Here is a 24,694-nt window from a genome sequence, read left to right on the forward strand (position 1 = left end):
TGACTAGTAAACTCGTGACGTTCAACTAGCGGATTAGTGGACGCGGCGAAAAGCCGGTCGAGCTGCTTGACGAGACTGTCATACTTTGTAACGGTCGGAGCCGAAGAATTTGGGTCAGACGCCGGCGTAGTTGGCGCCGCGTTGCTTGGAGTAGACGCCGCATTGCTCGTTTCGTGTCGGGCTTCTTCCTGTTCGGCTGCCGTGAAATACCTCGGCTGTCCTTCCCGTCCCAGCAGGCTGACGAGCGCCGACGCACGACGCGCGTCGTTCCAGTCGCTGTCGCCGGCCGCCTCGAGGTGGGCCTGAAACATTTTTTTCCAATGAGTCCACGGAACCGGGTGCGGCCCCGGCAGCTGGAGGAAGACAAGAAGGTGCTCGAAGAGAGCCATGCCGACAGGAGAGGTGGTACAGAGAGGTGTGAAGCGGAGCAAGGACGAAGGCCTAGGTGAAAGCTTGCCAGAGTCTGCACACAAAAAGCGCTGGGCCTCGCGGACGCCAGACGCGTCAGACACGGGTTCTTTCTGCTGTGGTAGGAACCGAGGCGAAGAACATCCTCGTCTCCATTCTGTTGTGTCGGCGAGCGGCGTCCGACAGCGAGGGCCCGAGGACTGAACGCGAGGCGCAACGTGCGCCGGCACACGCCCTCGACACGCGCAGTAGAAGTGAGTTGACCGGAGCTTGCGGGAACCGAACAAAGACTGAGCCGGCCAGCGGCCGTTTATTGAACGACACACAGCGGACACGCGAACACACGCGATTGGCTGCATGCAATCAGGTGTGTGCCGTTACAGACATCTGTTGAACAGAGTACACACTAGAGCGCACTCGGTGCGCGCGCCACTCACAGGTGGCGCCATGACACAGCAGTGTACTACTTAGTGTCTTGGTTCTTTGTGTTGTGACTTCGCGTGTTGCGGCTGTGTTTGTGCGCGTTCTCGCCGCCGTCGCGCTTCATGGCAACCGTCACAGAAGTTAAGTGGCCAAAGCAGCCAGCAAATGATGTTGAAAGAAAGGTTATGATATTAAAAGATGTGATGAGCCGACGCGACGTCGCCTCACCGTGCAGGAGTCCCCCGAAGCTCTCGCTATCCTCGAGGAGTTCTGAGTTTGTTCTAGCGACAGTGAACGTGCACACCACCACCTGATGGGATTAAATAAGATCGTTCTGTCAGAAATTTCGACGGCGAGGAAGGCAAAAATAACGCACTTTTTTAAGAAATAAAGGTTTGTCTGTGCTGTGTACGTTTTCTTTTTGTTTTCATGGTCTGTTAGATAATTCCGAATTCAGTTAACTCGAACATTCTCTCCGGTCTTGTGAGATCCGAGTTAACGAGGTTTTACTGTACAAGCTAGGACGTTTGCGAGGCAGCTGAGGTGGGAGTCATTGTCATTCGAGAAAAGGATGACGTCACCCAAATAGCATAAGCATGTGTTCCATTTAAAGCTTCTGAGGATGTTGTCCATGAAACGATCGAAGCTGACAGGCACATTACACAGGCCGAACGGCATCACGTTGAACTTCTACAAGCCCCGCCGCGGTGGTCTAGTGGCTAAGGTACTCGGCTGCTGACCCGCAGGTCGTGGGTTCGATTCCCGGCTGCGGCGGCTGCATTTCCGATGGAGGCGGAAATGTTGTAGGCCCGTGTACTCAGATTTGGGTGCACGTTAAAGAACCCCAGGTGGTCAAAATTTCCGGAGCCCTCCACTACGGCGTCTCTCATAATCAAATGGTGGTTTTGGGACGTTAAACCCCACAAATCAATCATTGAACTTCTACAATCTGTCAGGCATTACAAACGCAGTTTTTGAGCTGTCGGCATCATTCGTAGGGACCTGCCAGTAGCCATATCGAAAATCTAAAGAAGAAAAAAACTCTGCTTCTTGCAGGCAATCGAAGGCGTCATCAATTCTGGGCAGCGGATAAACGTCCTTTCGTGTGGTCTTATTGAGACTCCTATAAACTGGAGAAGCCCAAGGGCTGTTTGAGGGTTCTATTACACCACGTTGAAGCATATCGACCACCTGATCATCAGTGACATAGCGTTCAGGATGAGAAACTCGATACGGGGGCTTGCGCAAAGGTGCATGGCTACCGGTGTCGATGTGGTGAACGATGGTAGACGTGCGACCCAAAGAAGGTTGGCTGTGGTCAAATTACATGTTCAAGCGATCGTGTAGAGCCAGAAGTCGGGAACACTGAGCAGCAGGAAATTCAGGGTCAATCGATGCTAAAAAAGCCTCGGGAGATGAAGTGGGAATGATGGCAGTAGTAATGGTGTTTATGTGAGATGATAGCAAGCTATCAGGTAGGTGACTGGAGGAAACAGAATCAATATCCTCAAGGTGTCCGATGACTTCGCCACAGAATTAGATGTCTAGGTGAGGAAGCGAGTTCGTTATGTAGATGGAGCCATGTGAGTTTTCTATGGTGACAACTGCGAATGGGAGAAGGAAGCTTTTGAGAAAGCTGAAGGCGTCTGAGGGGATAAAAAGGGCGTCGACAGAGGGCACACCTTCACAGATGAGTGGCACAAGATCACAAGATAGAGGAGGGATGTGAGTGTCCATGGCTACGATGACTCGAGATGATAACGGCTAAAAAAAGGGTCTTTCAGACGGTGCATCACACAGAAGTAGTTCACACATCGTCAACTCTAGTTCAGCACGCGCACAGTAAATGACGGTAGGATGAGTTCAGAGGAAGTCCCAGCCCAAGATGATGCAATGTGAACATGGGGAAAACGCAACAAATTCAACTACAGTCTAGCCTGCTTATAACGAACCTCAGCCTGACGCGGCATCCATTCGCTGTATCCAGTAGTTCATAGTAAATGAAGCACAGCTTTTAAAAAGTTGCGAGTAAAAACACAAAATTTTTTGCCCTAAAAAGTCTGTGATGCACGTGTTTCGAAGATCAGGAGCGATATGGGTGGTCTTGAGTTTAATTCAAATGGCAGCGTGCTCTTCACCGAGGATCGTGGCATAACGATAGCTAGCACGATACCATAACGATGACACAGAGACAAGAAGAATACAAAGGACAAGAGCGCTAACTTCCAACTGAATTTTTATTGCGCAGAGCGCGAAAATATATAGAGGAGACGGTAACCATGTGACAAAAACCATATGGCACAAAGAGCAAAACATCAGTAAGAGAAAAAACAACAAAAAAACGAAAGCACAGAAAAAGGCAGAGAAAAGTCTATAAGGAAACAAAACAGAAAAGTAAAGGTAATGTAACTACTTGCGCGCACCAAAACCTTCAAGAAACCTTAGTTCCTTCTCGGACAGAAAAAGGCAGAGAAAAGTCTATAAGGAAACAAAACAGAAAAGTAAAGGTAATATAACTACTTGCGCGCACCAAAACCTTTGAGGAACCATAGTTCCTTCTTGGACAGAGACACGGAGGGCTTGCTAATGCACGACACCTGTTGTGCCATCTGCGCGGCCTCGACGATGACTCGGGTGCGCTCATCCTTGTGCTTGTACAGCGTCGCTGTGTCTTTGAAAAGGGGCACACAGTTGCACTCAGTGCAGTGCTGAGCAAGAAAACCATCTTTCCCGTTTCGAACATTGTTAGTGTGTTCTCTCAGTCGGTTGTTCAGACACCTTCCGGTCGTTCCGACATAACAAGCACCGCATGAAAGAAGGGTCCTATAGACAATTTCCCGGGAGCAGGCTTCAACGGAAAATGTGTTGGAGTTCGTCTACTGTTTTCTGCACTGTTCAAATTAATCAGCCTCACCAAATCTACAAACCCCCTAAAAATGCAGTCATCAACTCAATGCAGAGTTAAGCATAGAAACAGGTATGCGGCATGCTCCCGGGAAGTTGTCTATTGGACCCCCCTTTCATGCGGTGCTTGTGCGATTCTATATGATTCCTCCGATTCGATTCCTCCAAACATGCGATTCGATTTCTCCAAATCACTCTTGCCGCTTACTTCATTCACAATGCCCTAATCCGTGCACGGTCTCGCGGTGTCGGCATCATCGACCATAATTAAACCATCGCAGCAGATGTCTCCACCCGCTCACCCAGGTCGGAGTCAACGACGCACTGCCACTAATCGCTGCCACTATTCACTGTTGTTATCAACTGCACCAATGATGTTATCTTCGGTCTAGACATTTTGTGCGCCCATTCGGCCCTCGTTGACTGTTCAGCTAGCACGGTGCAACTTGACCTGCCCTGTATGCCTGATACGCCCAGTCTGCCCCAAGTTCGTTTCAACTCTCCTGAACGTGTCCGTTTGTGTCACCGCACACAGTTACCTGCATTGCCGTAACAGCGTCGCCACCTGTACCTGATGGAGACTACATGCTCACGCCCATTACATTCGTCCTTCTGACTCGCAGTGTTACTTTCCCGCACATTATTATTACGTTACGGGAAAACCGTGCTTGCATCTCTTTGCTGAACTTTGCTCTGTGTCCGCAAGTGCTTCGTATGGAATAGCGCTCGCCATGCCGACACCCTCTGAGGATTGCGTCCTCAGCTTTATACCCCAGTGATGTGCGTCGCCGCAACTGCACGCAAGCCTGTTCTTCGATAGAGAGTCCATCTTCTAATGTGGAAAAAATGATCGCGGTGGACCTTTTGCCACAGCAAACTGACGTGCTCCGTCACGTCTTGGAATCGTACTTTGACGTATTCGACTTCTGTGACTGCCCCTCGGTCTAACCAGCATTGTGAAGCACCGTATTAACATTGGCGATGCATCTCCGGTACATCGACGACCGTACCGCGTTTCTCCTGCGGAGCGTCAGATCATTAAAAAAAAAGTCGAGAAGATGCTCGCCAAAGACATAGTTGAGCCATCTTCCAGTCCATGGGCTTCCCCGGTTGTTCTTGTAAAGAAAAAGGACAACAGCTGGCGATTTTGCGTCAGCTACAGACATCTGAACCGGATCACTAAGAAAGACGTCTACCTGCTACCGCGCATTGACGACGCCCTGGATTGCCTTCATGGTGCTGAGTATTTTTCCTCCATCGACCTTCGCTCAGGGTACTGGCAAATTGCTGTCGATGACATGGATCGTAAGAAGACTGCTTTTGTGACCCCTGATGGTCTTTACTAGTTTAAGGTCATGCCGTTCGGAATATGCAATGCTCCAGCCACCTTCGAACGAATGATGGACACTCTCTTGCACGGGTTCAAGTGGTCAATTTGTCTGTTACCTCGACGGCGTCATTTTGTTTTTCTCGACCTTTAAAGCATACCTTGACCGCCTTTCCTCCATCCTTTCTGTTTTTCGTAACGCAGGACTGCAACTGAACTCATCGAAGTGCCACTTCGGACGCCAGCAAATAACCATGTTAGGCCATCTTGTGGACTCCTCTGGCATTTCCCCTGATCCTGATAAAGTTCAAGCTGTGCAAAACTTCCCCGTCCTGACCAGCACTAAGGAAGTCTGAAGCTTTTTAGGTCTATGCTCTTACTTCCGACATTTTATAAACAATTTTGCGGACGTGGCCCGACCTCTTACGAACTTGCTGAAGAAGGATGTTTCATTCTCTTGGGGCACTGTGCAAGCTTCGGCGTTCTCCAATCTCATTGCGTTGCTCACAACACCACCTATTCTGGCCCATTTTGACATGTCTTTCCAACAGAAGTCCGCACTGATGCCATCAGCCATGGAATCGGTGCTGTTTTGGTCTAGCATCAATGCGGCTGCGCCCTTGTTATCTCATATGCCAGCCGTCTGCTCTCTGCGGCCGAGCGGAGCTACTCTATCACTGAACGGGAATGCCTTGCTCTAGTTTGGGCGGTTGGCAAATTTCGGTTTTCGGTTCTACTTACATGGTCATCGTTTCACTGTGGATGGATGGATGCTATGAGCGTCCCCTTTATAACGGGGTGGTGACAAGTATGCCACCAGGCTCGACAAAAAAAAAAAAAAAAAAAAAAAAAAAAAAAACCACCTTTTTTTCTTTTTTTTTATGTTGGCCTAATGCCTCTACTTCGATAAATTCTATCTTAATGGAAAAAAAGGTAAATTTTCAGCTTAAGTTCTCTGCCATTTACGGCACACTGTCCATATTTTATTTTTCCAATATTTATTTTTGTCCTTTCTCTTTAATTTTCTGCCACCAATACTCTAACCGTCTCTTACTTATTTCAATCGCGGGTGTGTTCAGCTTTCCATTGTTGTCCCTAAAACCCAAGGCTTCCTGTAGGCTCGTGCCCAAACGTACACCTGGGTGGATATCTCCACATTCAATCAGAACATGCTTCGCCGTTTCCTTATCTTTCCCGCAGCATGTGCATTGTTCTTCTTCTTTACTGAATCTTGCTTTATAACTACGCGTTCTAAGGCAGCCCGATCTCGCTTCAAACAGTAAAGCGCTTCCCCTTGAATTATCGTAAAATGCCTCCCTCCTTATTTCATTTTTGCCCTTTCGGTAGTTACTCAAAGCCGGTTTTTTCTCCATAGCTGCCATCCAGTAAATCCTCTCCGCCTCCCTGACTTTTCCCTTAACGCTCTTTGTTGACATATGGCTCACAATACCAGCCGTATATTTACTAGTGAGTCTTCTAGTTCTTTTTCTCCACTGTGTGTCCACGCTCTTCCTATACAAATAACGGAACACCTTCTCTGCCCATCTACTCTCCTTCATATTTCTTAGCCTTTCTTCGAACCTTATTTTGCTCTGCGCTTCCCTCGCCTCAAAACCTGCCCACCCCATATCGCCCTTTACAGCCTCGTTTGTCGTCTTCCCGTGAGCACCCAACGGGAGGTGTCCCACGGTCCTTTGATTTACATCCATTCCCGATTGCACCTCTGCCCTCATGCACACCACTGAGTTCCCAAAAGTAAGCCTCGAAGCACCTCATACAGAAGCACCTCATACCTATTGTATCCCCACAACGCTCTGTGCTTCATTATTGCCGCATTCCTCTTTCCTTTTGCTGCCGAGGCTTTTTCCTGTACCTCCATGTATCTATCACTCTCATTTACCCATACTCCAAGGTACTTGTATTCACTTACCCTCGGTATTTCTTGGCCTTGTATGGACACCGTCTGATCACAGGGATCATTGAATACCATCAATCCACACTTCGTTACACTGAATCCTAGTCCAAGAGCTTCACCTTCCCTTCCGCATATATTCGCCAGCTGCTGTATATCATCTCGACTGTCCGCAAATAAGACGATATCGTCCGCATAAAATAAACCTGGAAGCTTCTGCTCAATCATCATGCCGCCCTGTTTGTGTGACAGATTAAAACCAATGTTGCTACCTTCTAGCGCTTTTTCCATACTCACCATGTACAGCATGAATAACAGCGGGGACCAATGACATCCCTGTCTCAGACCCCTGCTAACCTCAACGTTCTCTTTGCTACGCATTCCTTCCCACTCTATGCAAACTGTATTTTCTCGGTATATCTCCCTCAAAAGCTGTATACAGTCGTCGCCCATGCCCATTCCTTTCAATATATCCCACAAAATTTCCTGATTAACGTTGTCGTATGCCCCAGTGATGTCTAGAAAAGCCACGTACAAGGGCCTATTCTCTATTTTAGATATTTCTATACACTGAGTGAGAACAAACAGGTTATCGTCTAACTGCCTGTCGACTCGAAATCCGTTCTGAAGTTCTCCCAAAATATCGTTATGTTCGGCCCATGTTTCTATTTTCATTTTTACTGCTTGCATCGCCAACCTGTATAGTACCGATGTAATGGTTAGTGGTCTATACGAGCGAATCTTGTCCTTTTCTCCCTTGCCTTTATAGATTAAGTTCATTCTACTTTGTCGCCAACTGTCCGGTATTTGTCCGTCCTTTAAGCTTTTTCTACTGCTTTTAACAATGCTTCTTTAGTGTTATGTCCTAGTTCGTTAATGAGGCTAACGGGAATCCCATCTAAACCCGCGGCAGTGCGCTTTGGAATTTTTCCTTCGGCCTTTTTCCAGTTGAAATTATCAAGTACTAGCTCTTCCTCTGTTGCTTTTTCCGCCACACTTTTACTCACCGGGGAGATCCCCTGGACGCTCTTTTGAAACGAATCGGCTGTTACCTTTTGGATGTAACCTAGCGCTTCGTACCCTTCCAATTGATTTCCTCCTTCATCTAGAATATGTTGTTGCATTGTGACAGACTTCCTACCTAGCGCCTTTATGTGGCTCCAAAAAATCCTAGGCGCGGCCTCCTTTTTTTCGTGTATCTCTGTCATCCAGCGTTCACTTTCACCTTTAATTTTTGCCTCTACCAATTTCTGTACATGGGATTTTTTTTCTAAATATATTTCCCATATTTTTTTTACTTCGTCCTGCGGCCGCTTCTCCTTTTTTGCCTTTCTATGCTCCCGTGATGCTTCGCGTCGCTTCTCGATCGCCTCCCGGATTTCCTTGTTCCACCAACTTTTTGGCTTCCTTTTTCCTTTCCAGCAAACAGTTTTCTTCTCTTTCCCTATCTCCTTCGTCATTAGATGTAACAGCTCACTATACTCCCAGTCCTTGCCTGGTATTTCGCCTACTTCTTCCTCGACTCTTGCGGCTATATTTATTATTTGTTTGTCATTTAAATACGAGCTGCCAGACTTTGATTCCATGCTCATATTTTCAGTTTCGTATCCCATTTGTAATGTTATTCGTTTATGATCACTACCCAAGCTGTTAATGCCTTCCTCGTCTATCCTCATTTCTGTCAGTTTGTGGTAAATTCCTTCAGTCATGAGACAATAATCAATACTTGATTGCTTGTTTCCGACTTCCCATGTGATCTGGCCGTCACATTTAGGCCCCGTGTTAACTATCTCCAGACTCTGTTGCTCGCAAAGATCTAGTAATAACTTCCCATTGGTGTCTGAATATCCGTCAAGGTCATGTATGTGGGCATTCATGTCCCCTAGAAGGATGATTTCGGCCCCATTACCAAATTCCTTAATATCCGCACTCATGCAATCCACTATCTCCTGATTCTTTTCTCTGCAGTTATTCCCCGTCCACAAGTAGGCTACCCCTAGCCACGTTTCCTTTCCACCTACTGTGCCCAGAACCCAGAGGTGCTCTGAACACGTCTGTTTCACTCTAACCCATTTGGCTCCGCGGTGAATTAGCATTCCTACACCCCCACCTTTCCTTTCCGATATGGTCCTGTTACACCCTTCCCAAACATAATTTTTAATGTGTGGTGGCTCTTCCAAGTCTCTAAGGTGTGTTTCTGTAACCGCATACACGCCTATCTGTTCTTTGTTTAACTGCTCCTCAATCTCTAACCATTTTGCCTTCTTTCTGCCACCCTGCATGTTTATGTAACTAATTGCAACACGCGCCTTTTTCCTTTTTCTTTTACCTTTTTTCTGGTTTTTCGCAATTCTACCTGTCAAAGCGTCCTCCTGGTTGTTTTCCCTGTTACGAGCTACCCCGGACTCCGAAGGGCCCGTGAGCCCCCCAAAAAAGCTACTGCGCGTCCTTCCAGTCGCCAGCCCACCTCGTGTCCAAGCCTCTTATCGAAATGAATCTTGTCTCTTTGGAATCCACCCCACCTGTGCACTTCCCTGTTTAAATCCACTACCTCGAAACCCTTCTCTCGACTAATTCGCCATATCTCTATGTTTGCGTCGACAACCGCTCTTTGCAGGTTGACGTTGCGTACTGGTACTTCCGGTACTGTGCATACTACAATTTGCACCTGGGGGGACACGGTGCGCATGTCATCCACCCCTTTCGCCAAGGTCGTCGCTAGTCCTGACGATTCTTTTTTCAGGACGTCATTTAACCCTCCCGCAATTACAACGAGGTTACGATTGTTAGCTTTAGCTGCGAGTTGTTCACCCGCTTGACTCATTACTGTCCCCAGCGTTTGTCCTGGGAACGTCCCTATCGCAACTCTCTTGTCGCCTTTCACCCTTTCTTTGATTGCCGCTGCGCATCGGACTAAATTTGAGTCACCGGCGATGATGACCTGTTCAGACATTTTTTCTGAAACCTGCACCTGGCTGCTGTCACAACTGATCACCACGCCCTCTGCTGGCTCTCGTCGTTAAAGGATCCCACTGGGCATCTTGGTCGCTGGGCACTACGGCTCCAAGAATATGACTACTCAGTGTCTTACCAATCTGGCCGTTTTCACCATGACGCTGACTGCTTGTCCCACCATCCAGTGGACCCTCCTGAGACTTTAGATGAAGCGCCGCCATGTGTGCTCTCTCTCTCTGCTTTGAGCAACATCCATGATGAACAGCGCCGAGATCCCGTCTTGTGTGATATTATTGAGAAACTGAACTCTCCAACGCCCCATCCGTCTACTCGACTGTTTGTATTTAAAGAGGGCACCTTGTACCGCTACAATGTCAACATAAATGGGCGCAAACTGCTCCTTGTGGTGCCTTCCCACCTACGTTCGAGTGTTATCGCCCAGCTCCATGACGCCCCCACCGCCGGTCACCTTGGTCTCTCTCGGACTTACGACCACGTGCAGCGTCGATTTTACTGGCACAGGCTTCATTGCTCCGTGTACCGCTACGTCGTCCCATGCGACCAGTGCCAACATCGAAAAAAAAAAAAAAAAAAACCCTATGAGTCCTGCCGGACTCCTCCAGCCACTTAATATTCCTACTGACCCCTTCTTTCGAGTTGGTCTTGATCTCCTAGGCCCGTTCCATCAGTCTACCTCCGGAAACAAATGGATAGCTGTCGCTACAAATCATACAACCTGGTACGCCATCACGCAAGCTTTGCCAACCAGCTGTGCCACAAATGTGCCTGATTTTCTTCTGTAGGATGTCATCCTCCATCATTGTGCTCCGTGCCAACTCCTCACAGATCGTGGACGCTATTTCCTCTCCCGAGTTATTGACGACCTGCTTCGCTCTTGCGAAACGAAACATTAATTTACGACGGCCTACCATCCACAAACTAATGGGCTTACTGAACTATTCAACCGGACTTTAACTGACATGCTCTCCATGTACGTCTCCTCTGACCACCTAGACTGGGACGTTGCATTGCCATTTATCACATTTGCATACAATTCCTCGCGCCACGATACGGCTGGGTTTTCACCATCTCTTATGTGGTTGCGACCCAACTCCACCTTTCGACACCATTTTTCTTACAGCTGTCGATTCGCCGACTGAATACGCCCGTGACACTATCACCAGAGCTCACAAAGCACGAGAAGTTGCTCTGAAGCGCCTCTTAGCATCGCAAGTGCAATAGAAGGAACGTTACGACACACATCATCGTGACGTCTCCTTTGCCCCGGGTTCCCTTGAATTGCTGTGGACACCGACTCGGCATGTTGGTCTCTCTGAGAAGCTGCTTTCCCAGTACTCGGGACCCTACCGCGTCTTGCGCCAGGTGACCGACGTTACCTATGAGATAGCCCCGCTGAAGTCGTCATCTCTAATGTCTACAGAATTTATTCATGGCTCCCGACTTAAGCTCTACCACTCCGAAATATCATAGAAAGCACCGAGACGGTGCTTCTGCATCCGGGGGTCATGTTACAAGACTACATCACACTGAAGAATCAAGACACAGTGAGAAAGACGACATGATTCTGGGATGTGGGGCACGCTCTGCCTTGTCATCTTGGCTTAGGCTTGGCGTCGTGCAAATATATCTTAGCTGTAACCTCGTTTCTCTGTGTGCCCTCCCGTAACAATATCAATAATCATTGTTGTTGCTTGAAACCAGCGCAGCCGTGTCCTGTCGTAGCTTGTTCAATTCAGCATTTGCCCTCGAGTGTCTCCTGAGGATTGGACGCATTTTGTAGGCGTATCTTAGCCTAAACTTCGAACACTTGAGTTATCAACATGATAAATCGTGTCAATCACCCACTCGCCTGTATCTTCTAAAGCGAGCCTCTAGTGAGTCGATTAGAATGCCACTTGAGAGGATGCATCCAAAGTCGAGTTCTTGCGAGGAGTATCGAGGCGCTTCAATCAGGACATACGTAGTATTGCCATAAAACTATGTGGGTGTCTTTGTGAGAGCACCTGTTTGCGCATTTTGGTCCCTCCAGTAAAGAAGCCAGCTAACAAACTCGTTCAGACATTGCAGCTGATATTATTGCACTCTGGCTCTCGCCACTCATTTTTCAGCCTGCAGCCTGTGCTAGGAGTTATCACATTCACATTGATCGACTAATTTACAATTAAAGTCAGTGAAATTTGCTGTTTCATTGCCAAAGACCAAATGCAAAGTTTCATCTTCAGTTATCAAAGCTGACGACAAGAAGGGGTTAAATATCTTCAGAGCAAGCGCAGCACTTTTTTGCCTTAGTTAACTTGGGTTCAGAGCCTTGGAAGGCGGACCATAAGCAATTTACACACCACTATATTCTTCAGCTTTATGCAGTTTTCTTAGCTTTGTCAATGATGCACCTTCCAGCCTTTTGTTCTCCTCATCATAACAATGAAAATTAGGATAATACAGTGGATGTCCGATTTCCCGGACCCTCAAAAGATCGCGAGAACGTGAAAAAAATCAGGCAGTTCGCAAAAACGAATGCAAGTATAAACACTTTTTTAATGGGTATGTTTTGCTGGCAGAGGCGGTCATGGCAGAAGTACAGGATTCTCATTGCAATTCAGCAAATGCATTGTTTAGGTGGCTCTGAAAAGAATCGTTTATACTTCTTTCTTCCATTATACAAATATTTAAGAACTATATGTATAATGTAAGAAAGAAAAAAATTTTATGTGGCCGCATCACTGCATTAGTAATCTCTTAGGCGAAAAAAAGTAGCTTATTTTTGTTTGCACGGCATTCCACTTGCCCGCGATGATGTCTGCCTCAATTTCAGCTAAAGTCGTGCTGTCCCTGTACTTGGTGTCATTACTCGAAACTCCAAGCTTGTTGGCTGTGTAGACAGTGCCTCTTCGATCCCGATGGCAGGGTTGTCAGACTCCTGCATAACTTGATGAATGGCTTAGTTATTGGTCAATTCGCACACAGCTCGAGGTCTTTGTCAGCGTTGGCAAAGCCCTTTAGGGTTATCCTGGCTGGAATAGAAACACCGGCAGCATGTAGTAGGTCGAAGGCAACGTCTGCTGGTTGAAGTTCTTCACACACATTGTCTACTCCATGTGAGACAGCCGTATAGGCGTCAAGTATTTCATGTGAAAACAGTTAAAGAAGGTCTATTGCGTAACGGCCTTCTATGCATAATAGCCTTCCATGAGTCCGCACACATGCCTACAGAAGACCATAGCTCAACAGCATAGCTTTTCCCACTCGGAGCACAGGCACAGCACCATGCTGACCATGTGGCTGTGGCCACAGGTTTGACTAACCTACGGCTTGCAACGTATTGGCGTACGCTGGATTGCGGCATTTTCGGTTTCGAGAGTACGAAAACCAAAATGGTCGCATCGATAGTGACTGCGACTCTGCGATTAGCAATAAAAAGTCCAGAAAATCAGATGGCAAAAGCTATAAACACCCAAAATTTCGGACAAATACACTGGCTTTATGGGGAACTTGACGGTGCCACAGATGCGTCCAAGAAGTCAAGCATGTCCAGAATTTCGAGCGTCCATGAAATCGGATGTTGACTGTACTGGCACTTGTCAAAACTTTTCTGGTTCATCCAGTTGTATCTAGAATGACTGCCACTTGGGCATGTTGGTAAGTTCATGATGAATTTACGCCCACAAAAAGCGCTCATCCTGTGTCCTTTTTGCGTCTTTGTACTTATTGGCGCTTGTTTCATCATATATCTCTGATGTACTTTAGCTAGTGAAACAATGTGAGGCAATGTGAAACAAAGGTTTTTGAGGATCCGTTGGATGTGGGTGCATGATTGCTAGATTGTTGCTTCCTTCAAATTGTGACATGTTCCTGTAAATTGAATTATTGTCTGTTATCGCTGCCTTATTATGAAGGGTGCAATAGTCATAACTAATTCACTTGTCTTAACACTTTATGTAATTCCTCGGCATATGTGTGACACATTATTATATGCTCACTATAAACTCTGGACCATTAAAGCGTGCTTTGTTTCTAGCGGTTCAGTGCTGTTAGGAGTTAGTCTTGACCTGCCTGCCTTGTACCATAGCGAACCTTCTTTAGTTTATTTCATCAAAGGCAAATTTTAGCCTGGATACGATGTGTGGTTGTGATTGGAGTGGAGTTCTTCTCTACGAAGCCTTTCATTTAGTTGAAATGAAAAAGAAACATTCTTTTTCTTTCCTTTCAGAAATGCCTTATCAGCTTCGAAATATGAGTCGGATGACGTCGAAAGTCCTGTATGTCCTCACTTGAGCCTACCCTCTGATTAGACGGAACATATTCTTATGGCCAAGATATTGACAACTTGACTCTGCTTGCAAAAGAGTGAGTGTTGTTTTCTTTTTTGCTAACTTCTGCGATTTTTCTCTGAGGAAAAAAATGTGGGCAACTTTCATGTGCACTAGTTTTTTGATGTTGCAAAATTTTTCATTTTTAATTTTCAGCATTGACAAACTGGTACGTAAAAAATAGGTTTTCCTTACCCTTGGCACGAGCTAAGTGTAATAATATTTAAATTGCATACCATATACATTGGTAAAATTCAAGGCTTTATTTTCTTTGTTAGACACACCAATATTGAGAACTAAGAGGCAGTGATAGCAAGGAAAGTATAGAGGACGTAGTATATGTAATGCAAATGGGAAGGAAGACAAGTTACGAAAAGATAACTTGCCATGGGCAGGCAACCAGCCTGCGGTTTTTGAATAATGGGTTGGATGCTTTAATAGCTAGCGAGCTACAGGGGCAGTAATGCTCTCTAGTCCACATTATGGGGTGTGTGTGTAGACTTATACCCAGTAGGGTTATTGCCACTAGTAGTTGATGACTGCGAATGTAGAAGCTTCTTGCACTGTGGCTCAGTTCTCCTCCGTACTGCATTATTGTAGCCACCTCTTACTTTCACAATGTTTATTAAATGGCACTGCACTGTTGCAGTACATGAAGTGATCACTAGGTGGCTGAAGCAATCTCAACTACACGCGCACATTGCATGTGGTTTAGATTGATAGGAGAGTGGACTGACACACGGATGGACGACTGAGCTGCGAGCCTGTGAAGCTTTGCACCATCAATCATCATTCACTTCGTGGATGTGCTACGGTTCTTTTAAATATGATAGTCTTTCTTAAGGACCTTTGATGCAAAAATTTTGGCCTGTCTGCCTGCCTGTCTCTATGTCTGTACATTTGTCTGTTTATCCACTCTTAACGACATCGGGTACTTGAAACTGCCGACCCCGTCCGCAGCGCCCACCTATGTTGCTCAAGGTTGACCGTTCATGCTTGTGCAATTGTCCATTAAAAAGCAATTATTGCGCATGTCTGGGGTCCCATAACAACACGTATACATTCTGCATGTGCGTCTCTTACTAGAAAAGGCATACATAAGTAATTTTAAAGACCGTAGCGCTTATCACGCTGCACTGACCATGCAACGCTTCCACGGAAAGGTGATTATTGCCAGCGCTTTGCTAAAACGAAATTGTGATTGCATCTACCCGTTGCCTTGCGTTCTACACCTCATAACCTCTGAGTTGGGCGCACACACCTATCTCAAAGCCACGCGTTTTGTTTTCTAAGACAACTGCCAGATGGCGCTTTTATCTCACGTGTGACGTACTTTGATGCGCTCGTTCGCCTCCGCTGCACGCTCGAGGCATTCTAACGCAGTGCCTCCAGAATACCGTCCACGCGATTTTCTTACGCGGAACATAAAATAAATGTCTTGTTCACTCTCTTCACACGCAAGACTATTTTCTTTCGACGACATTTGCAGATTTAATGCAGATACGGGGCCAATTTTTTTCTTTCTGCCTGTTTGCATCAGGTAGCTTAAGATCTTACAGTAGACGACTGATTTGCCCGACCCTCAAAGGATTGCGAGGACATCCAAAAAATGTGGCAGTCCGGGAAAACGAATGCACAAAAAAGTGCACCTTTTAAATGCGAAGCATTTCTTAGCGAACTTCGGCGACTTTGAGCGTATCTGTCTGTCTGTCTGTGTCTGTCTGTCTGTCTGTATCTGTCTGTATCTGTCTGCATCTGTCTGTCTGTCTGCATCTGTCTGTCTGTCTGCATCTGTCTGTCTGTCTGCATCTGTCTGTCTGCATCTGTCTGTCTGCATCTGTCTGTCTGCATCTGTCTGTCTGCATCTGTCTGTCTGCATCTGTCTATCTGTCTGCATCTGTCTCCCTGTCTGCATCTGTCTGCATCTGTCTATCTGTCTGCATCTGTCTATCTGTCTGCATCTGTCTATCTGTCTGCATCTGTCTATCTGTCTATCTGTCTGCATCTGTCTATCTGTCTCTCTGTCTGCATCTGTCTATCTGTCTCTCTGTCTGCATCTGTCTGCATCTGTCTCTCTGTCTGCATCTGTCTGCATCTGTCTCTCTGTCTGCATCTGTCTCTCTGTCTGTTTCTCTGCCTGCCTGCCTGCCCGCCAGACTGCCCGCCAGCCCGCTCGCCCGCGGTATGGTATGGCATGATTGCATGGGGAACACAAGTGACAGACCCTAACAAGAAAATCATGACATGCAGGTCATGTAACAACATGACTACATGCCACGCTCATGATGCGCTCATGGCCGTTTCGATAGGGTCACATATACCAAATTTGGTATTACATTTCGTAAATGGATGACGAAGGTATGTCACTGATGCAAACATGATAATCATGAGATGCGTGTCATGTAACAACATGACTACATGCCACGCTCATGACGCGCTGGGAGCCGCTTCGCTAGAATCACTTAAACCAAATTTGGTATTACGGGACGGGAACAGATGACGAAGGTATGATACTGGTGCAAACATGATAAACATGAGATGCGTGTCATGTAACAACATGATTACGTGCTACGCTCATGATGCGCTCGCGGCCAGTTCGCTAGCTGCACAACTACCAAACTCAGTATTACGTGATGCGAACGGACGACATAGGTAAATGACTCATGTAAACAGGATAATCACGACATGCGTGTCATGTAGCAACATGACTGCATGCCACATTGATAATGCGCTCGCAGTCGTTTCGCTAGCTTCACATATGCCAAATTTGGTATCATGTGACCCCAATGGATGACGACGGTATGTGACTTGTGCAAAGATGATAATCATGAGATGCGTGTCATGTGAAAACACGAGTACATGCCACAGTCAAGGCGCCAATACATTTCGGCGTGACGCAGTGCGCGTTCTTGCCGGCGTTCAATTCGTCGCGTCACGACGGCATTGTCACGACGGCATTGCCACGCCAGGCGCCGGTCCTGCCACGCCAGGCGCCGGTCCTGCCATATACTCGCAGGCGCACGCGGCATTGCATTTATTTGACCCATGCGCGTTTCAGCGCATTCAGCATCCCCCCGTCACAAAAAAAGAAAGCGCATTGGCGCGAGATGAATATGAGATGTGGCGCCTGGGTCAAGATGCCACCACTTACCTTCAAGCAAATGTAGCATCCTGCCTTCGCTCAAAATAGTCTTGAATACTTTCTTTGCGATCAACTAAGAAAACAAGATATTCTTTAGTAGCATGCCTTTCATTGAGCAGTTGTAGCATATAGCATATATGCTCCTGCTATTTTGGTCCAGCGTTTCTTGTAAATGGCGAGAAATCCCGCTGTTAAGCTGAGAAATGAATGAAAAGCAGCCACTGCTTCCTTTGTGAGGTGTAACATGTGTGCGTCCTGTTTTTTTACAGAACCTCTGGTCAGGGAGGAAGACCTAATCTTCACGAAAATGCCCACTGAGGACGGTCATGGAGAAACAGGTGTCACTTTTGGACACTACTTCTAAGACACTACTTTTGGACACTACTTCTAAGAAGTCCGCACTAGAGATCTATCGAACTTTTAAGCAGGAAATAGCCAAGGAAAGGATATATGATAATACTCGTGGTAGTTCTCTACTGTTTGAGGCCAGGACGGGAGTATTGCGAACAAAGACATATCGGGCCGAATACGAAGGGGTAGACACGGTATGCAGTGCGTGTGGAGAGGAAGGAGAAACTGCCGAACACTTGACAATGTTCTATCAATGATGGCAAAATAGACTTTAAGCGGGTAGAACTAACTAGAAGGAGGTTATCTGATTGGTGGCTAAAGTCAAGGCACGAGTGAAAATTAAACCCTTCACTGCAAAGTACGAATCCTCAAACTCACTTTTTAAAGAAAAAAAATAAATCTAGTTTTTAGTTCATTAAGTATTACGGCTTGGTGGCGCTAGCCACCGCCCGATCTAAAAGGTACAGTCATATCCATCCATCCGTCCATCTCCATGGGCAGGACTGCCATGGGCGTCATGAATTTTGGCCCGAGGAGCGAGAAGCAGCTGTCTGCCAACAACGAACATGACATGGTGAGTACTGCTTGTGTAACTTAATATCATCCAGTGAATAAAAAAAAAAAAACAGCACACGAATTCCAAAAGGCATTTTGCATTGACAAGAAAGGTGATATCGGTGCGTGACTGTGCCTTCGTCAGTGCTCCTCACCAGGGAATTGGGTATTTGTGAAGTAGATGAATGCTTCTTGACAATTTTTCAGATGCATACAAAGATTTCATGAACAAAAGTTCCATGTCTTGTCTCTCCTTTCACATTGCTTGTGCTATGTATACCCCTGTGTATGGAATGAAACCTTTCTTGATTGTAAGTCGGTACTCGGTCTGTCTCTTTCACTACCCCGTGTTTCATGCTGTTTGTCACTTCGTCGATTATGTACCAATTGGCTCAAAATAAGCGCTCCAGTGCAGTTCCTTTGATATTGTTATTGACAAACTTTGTTTTATCGTGTGGTGCTGCGTTTTCAGGAAAAGTTCTTCTGTTGTGCTGCTCTTATCAGGTGTGGAATGACAACCCTGCTAATTGTGAATCAGTTTCGCAGTCAGGAAAATGTTTTTTTCTGAAGCTAGGGTACGTACAGGTTCTTGAAAACCCTTTAATTTGAAAAATGCATTTTCAAAGCCCTTGGAAGTCTTTTTTTCTCGTCCTTGAAAATCTTTGAATTACCTTAGCACTCCCAATCCACATTGTGGCCTCATTTATGTGGTAGATTGGCATACCTGCCAAGTCTCTCAAATTTCGACCAGTTCTTACCTTTACACGGTTGTCAGGAAAATCTCCCGGAAATTGAAATTTTTTTGTGGGATGTGGCCACATTGACAGAAAGGCAGCCCAATCTGCATTTTATTGTAAAAAATTTAAGAGGTGCTCATCTAAACATTTATTGGGCCACAATTCAGATGCTACAAGCACTTTTCTTCACCGCAACGAGTCGTATGAACTTTAGTCTGAAACCGTGGGAAAAAGGCCGAGAGCAGCGTGCTCGAAGCCTTGGAAGGACGTGTGCGGCCAGTGCACGCACTGACACAACTGCGGTTATCGTTTGTTACAACCGGTGTGGATAGAACCGCGGTTGCTTTTGATATGATCATTTGTGGTGACAACGTAACTGACAGAACTTTGAAACTGCACGTGCGTTCAGTGCATCATTTGAAGCAGCGTTGCTTTCCACAAATGCTTCGGAGAAAATCATGACAGATGCGGTCATAGATTGTAAAAAATGACATGGTTTTGAAGGCACGTGATCAGCCAGCGCACGCAGAATGAAAACCGAACTATCGTTTTCCGCAGCCGATGAGTGCAAATCCGCAGTTGTGCTGAAATGATTATTAGCCGAAGGCACGCGGCTAACGCAGTGGTAGAGCTGATAAAGATGTAAAAAGAAACGCTAAAGGCGTTTTGGCGTTCCTGTCCGAAGAATCTAGTAATGTTGTTCCTTTCAATCTGGGTACATTGGCTATACTTTGGCATTAAGTTTTCAGTTGACCTTATGCGAAGCTTCAACCTGCACTTTTCCGGCAGCCGGCTCATTCACTTGGGTCCTAGGAAAACATATGCACATTCTTTTGACAGAAATAGATTTCGCTAGGTGTTATCAAGACAGGAAGTTTTGAAAGATACAAGTATATTCACCCCCATTTTTCTTTTTGAGGAAGAAAGAAAGGGGGAGAAAGAGATCAGTGGACACCCCCTTTACTTTCTTTTCCAGAAATCTCCGATTCAGAATCCTTGAACCTGGCACGTAAGGATCGACATCGACCTGACCAAACTGCCCATTTCCAAAACAGCAATTTGCCCTGAGTTAATATGGTTTCACTAACCAAAACTGCATGGTGAATAGTTTTACCGCATCAAACCACGAACAAACGAAGTGAGAGACTTGTAATACTCTTCAGTGCTGGCTCCTTCCCTATTGTGGGTGCGGTGAAGCTGGTGAAAAATATAGGGAGCTATAGTGCAAACTAGATATGTTCGTTATAATCGCAATATGTGTCTACTATATAAGTGCAATAAAATTGAGTAAATTTTGAAAATTTTGAAGTAAATATATTTCAATATTTTGTGCTAATTTTAGTCCTTGAAGAACCTGTGACATGTCCTGGGTAGTCCTATAATATCCTTGCATTTTGGCTTCGGAAACCTGTACGAACTCTGTGAATCATACTGACTGAGTTGGGGGTGCCTGAGGCATAGGTCAGTAAACATTACATTACACTTGTGCACAGTACTTATCTGTTACAATGGACCGGAAGTTGAACTGCTTGGCTGCTAACCTGAAGGTTGTGGGTTGGCAACATTCTTGCTTCAGTGGAGGCTATGGTGCCTGCATCAGCATGTCAAAGAACACCGTGTGGTCGAAATTTCAAAATCTCTCCACCATGGGTACAATAGCCAGAAATTTTTCCGGGAAGGCACATCCTTGATTTTAGGAGAGTTACCCCTTTGAAATAGTTAATCTTCGCGCTCTATGCCATGGCGAAAAAACATTTCGGGGGAGGGGGATGTGGCACGGGCCCAGTGTGTACCTCATGGCTATGCCCTGCTCTCCACTGCAGCATCGCTCCTAATTATATGGTGACTTTTGAACGTGAAACCCCAGATACTTAATTGTCAGACTTTTATAATGAAAAGCAACCCATTCTGTCTAATCATGTTCTTTTGTTGCTAATGCTTTTGTGTGTAGGCTGTGTTCATTCTGATCATATAGGGAGGATCTGGTTTACACCTGGTGAACTGTTACTGTCAAAAATCCTATTACATGCTTCTTGCATGAAGTGAGCCTCCTCAAGTTTATTGTAAGGCATTCCATGATTTTTTGTGTTGCTTTCAGTATTTCTGCGCTCTCGACGACTGAGTCAAGCTGACCATGCTTGCTGGGCAGTGTTTTGATGAGCCTCCCAAAGAAATCTTTTTTTCTACGTCTGCAGAGGTTTGTTGGCAAAACTTATTTGCTGCTTCTTTCATTTCTCATTATCTTAGCATTGCAAGCTTGTCCTTTTTCTTTATTTTTCAAATTTGGGGAATACTTTTGTAAGTGATCTCACAAGTGTACCCATGCTTTTGCAAGGGTACTTGATTAAAAAGATTATGGTGTGTCGGCAATTGTTATGAAATGTTTAGAAAAAAAATGATGGATAAGAAAGAGCACCTCATTGGCATAATAAGTTGAGTATTTGAGTGTTGGTCATTGGCATCTATTAAGGGCCATGTTAATATCTGTAGTATTCACTGCAAGATTCCAAGGTCTTCTTTTTCTACTAAAAGTGCTAAAAGAATTCTTTCACTCAGTTTTAAAGCTGAAATGAGGTGAAGCCAATTGGGCATTGTTTAGCTGCTTCAAACAAACACCCTTCTCTTGGAAACTCCATTGACTTCGAAAACAGGGTCTCAAACACTACCTTTTTCACCTGTGACTGCAGAACGAGTGACTTTTATGCTGGCAAAACTGTGAACCATTGATTGACATGCATATCCACAATTATCCTTTCACTGCTACCTTACTGCCGTGGTCTGGTAGTCAGGCAATCAATTCAGTTGTGAGACGAGCATTCAAACAGCACCTTGGTAGTTATAGGGTGAAGAAACGACAACAGAAAAAAAGATCTTGCCTGTCCTTGCTTCTTTGTCCTGTATAGCACTGTACCATGTTGGAAAAGGAAAATTATTACCAACATTTGCTATGAGCAGCATCTGTCTAAGCTCTGCACACCGTCTTTCTGCAAGATTTGTTTTCTAACCAACCCCAAAGGGTAGTTTCATCCCTTCCATATTGCAGCTCGCAGGTGTGCTTTAGTGGAAAAGAAAGGGAATGGAATATTGTATCAACGCCTCCTAAAAGAACTATGCCTGGAACGTGTCTCTCTTTACAATTGGGAGCCTCCTGTCAGCACCTAACCTCGGAGGCCATGCTTTCTGCCGCTTGTTGCGACCTGCCGTCGCGCGAGACCGCTCACCTCCGTACTGCTCAGTCACGTGACATTACCGTACTGCTCAGTCACGTGACATTACCGTACTGCTCAGTCACGTGACATTACCGTACTGCTCAGTCACGTGACATTACCGTACTGCTCAGTCACGTGACATTACCGTACTGCTCAGTCACGTGACATTACCGTACTGCTCAGTCACGTGACATTACCGTACTGCTCAGTCACGTGACATTACCGTACTGCTCAGTCACGTGACATTACCGTACTGCTCAGTCACGTGACATTACCGTACTGCTCAGTCACGTGACATTACCGTACTGCTCTGTCACGTGACATTACCGTACTGCTCTGTCACGTGACATTACCGTACTGCTCTGTCACGTGACATCACGGCTGCTCAAAGGCGACTGTAAGAGCATTGATGAGTTCGCAGGGGGTGACCGTCGGAGATGCTCGCTTACGTACCCAAGGAAGAGGGTAAAGTTTAAGGGTAGGGCAGCACGTTTGCGGCTGATGTTCCAGCATAGTTTTTGTAGGAGGCATTCATTGTATAAATGTGTTGCACAAGGCAGTCGACTTGCGGTAAATATAGCGACGTGTATTACCTACCACATTTTGTAATAAACAGAGATGTGTGAATACGGAAATTTCGGGTGTGAAGCAAAATCTAATAGAAAAGTGTGAACGCAAACTGAGAATCTTGTTTTTCAAATTTTCCTGAGATATTTTTTTTTCATTACTTTAATGGTGAAAACTGCAGAAAAAAAAAAAACGTTCAAAGCATATTCTGAGGTACGTCACATTATGAAAGCCTTTATTTTGGCTAGGTTGATGAAGCGCTAGCAGGATGTTGTTTCATAGTTATCTAATGAACAATGAAGTATAAGAATACATTTAGAGGCCCAGGTAAGGCAACCGTTTAATGTGCCGAACAGCAGCGAGACAGCAGCCAGTCGTTTTAGCATCAGTAGCAGCACGAGCCCCAGCCACAACAAATGTCCTCTTCGTCGTTGCTCTAGCTATGCCAATATTTGTCACTACAATGACTCCCCAGTGAAAAAGGAGCCATCCAGGTACAGTTTTGCCAGAAAACGAGCCATCCTGGCACAAGCAGGACAGCACAGTTTCGTGCACAGCTTCACGCCTGTGGTGCTGTTAATCTATACAGGTAAACCTGCATATAACAAAATTGATAAATTCCCAGAAAAATTCGTTATATGTAAGTTCGGTACAAAAATTTGTAAAATAATTGGGAAAATATAAACAAAAAGGGGACTGAAGGCAGAGCTAATAACCCCAAACACTCATTTACAGTAAAAAACTGCATTACGATTGTTATAGCAATTATATGGACACTCTCGGCAGGTTCTTGCTGTGGCCGCCATGTTCGGCAACAAGTCCTAATTGGCAACAAGTCCAAATCGACAACATGCCTCCGCACATTGTAACTTTGACAAGCGGGTAAAAGCGTGCGAACACTGCTAAAGCAGAGATCACATGAGTTAGCCCATCACTTTCGCCTGGAAAGTGCATAACATCGCCCGTGTGTTAGAACTGCGATCGAATGCTTAAACAGAAAGTAAACTACCTGTCTTGAACGAGCATGAAACAACGTTGGGAGGGGGGAAAATCGCTCGAGTAATGAACTTGGATTTTAAGGGCGGTCACAATCGCTGATGCGCTTGCTATCTTGCCGAGTATCAGTGCGGTTTCAATGCGAAGGGACTGTGTGAAAAGAGCAAACGCAATCGTTCCAGTCAAAGTGGAAGGCTCGCGATTCTCCCCATCGAAGGATAACTGCTCGTGCACAAGCATCTGTAGATTGCTCGTTACTGATGACAGTAGCGATGCACTGCCTTGTATTTTGGTTGTTTAAACCACCATGTGTGTGTGTGTGTGTGTGTGTGTGTGTGTGTGTGTGTGTGTGTGTGTGTGTGTGTGTGTGTGTGTGTGTGTTGTAGGCGGCAGAAACCCAGCCGAAACTGCCTATCGCTATTAAAAAAAAAAAGCGCCCTTCATATGCAGCGCAGCCCCACATATGTGACGCTAAATGAAAGCGTGGCACTGGCAATGCGCGAAAAGTAGTTTTTTTTATTTTGGTTTGAAAAGGGGGGGGGGGCACACTCGCGCATGCGACCGCGGTGGCGAAAAGGGGGCACCGACGGCTCGTAAGGTGCAGGCCCTCCTGCCCGTCTTACGCGTGCCTGCCACCACCGCTTCGCGCTTTGACGGCAGCGGGGCAGCAGCGGAAGATGTATGCTCGTACCCAAATGCCACAATGCGCATCAAAATTCCAAGATTGTCCATGGGGAAAATTCATTATATCAAGGTTGTCTCGCACAGTTACTTTGTTACATAGAGGTCGCAAATACATGTGCTCCTATGAAGCGACCGCAGGGAATATGAAAACTTCGTTATATCCAGGAATCTTTTATATGGAGGTTCGTTATAAGCA

At 45.9% G+C, this 24,694-nt stretch overlaps 1 long non-coding RNA gene across 1 annotated transcript in view; it reads left to right on the top strand.

Annotated features, from left to right (window-relative positions):
• The first annotated feature begins 17,393 nt into the window (after positions 1 to 17,393).
• LOC142791743 (uncharacterized) overlaps positions 17,394 to 24,694 on the top strand; it is a 54,264-nt gene continuing 46,963 nt past the window's right edge. The window contains exons 1-2 of the long non-coding RNA XR_012890384.1: positions 17,394 to 18,324; positions 21,141 to 21,239. This is a non-coding gene — a long non-coding RNA (uncharacterized LOC142791743). The remainder of the gene's footprint in view (positions 18,325 to 21,140; positions 21,240 to 24,694) is intronic.

Source organism: Rhipicephalus microplus, unplaced genomic scaffold (assembly GCF_043290135.1).
Source record: "Rhipicephalus microplus isolate Deutch F79 unplaced genomic scaffold, USDA_Rmic scaffold_184, whole genome shotgun sequence".
In the NCBI taxonomy this organism is placed as follows: domain Eukaryota; kingdom Metazoa; phylum Arthropoda; class Arachnida; order Ixodida; family Ixodidae; genus Rhipicephalus; species Rhipicephalus microplus.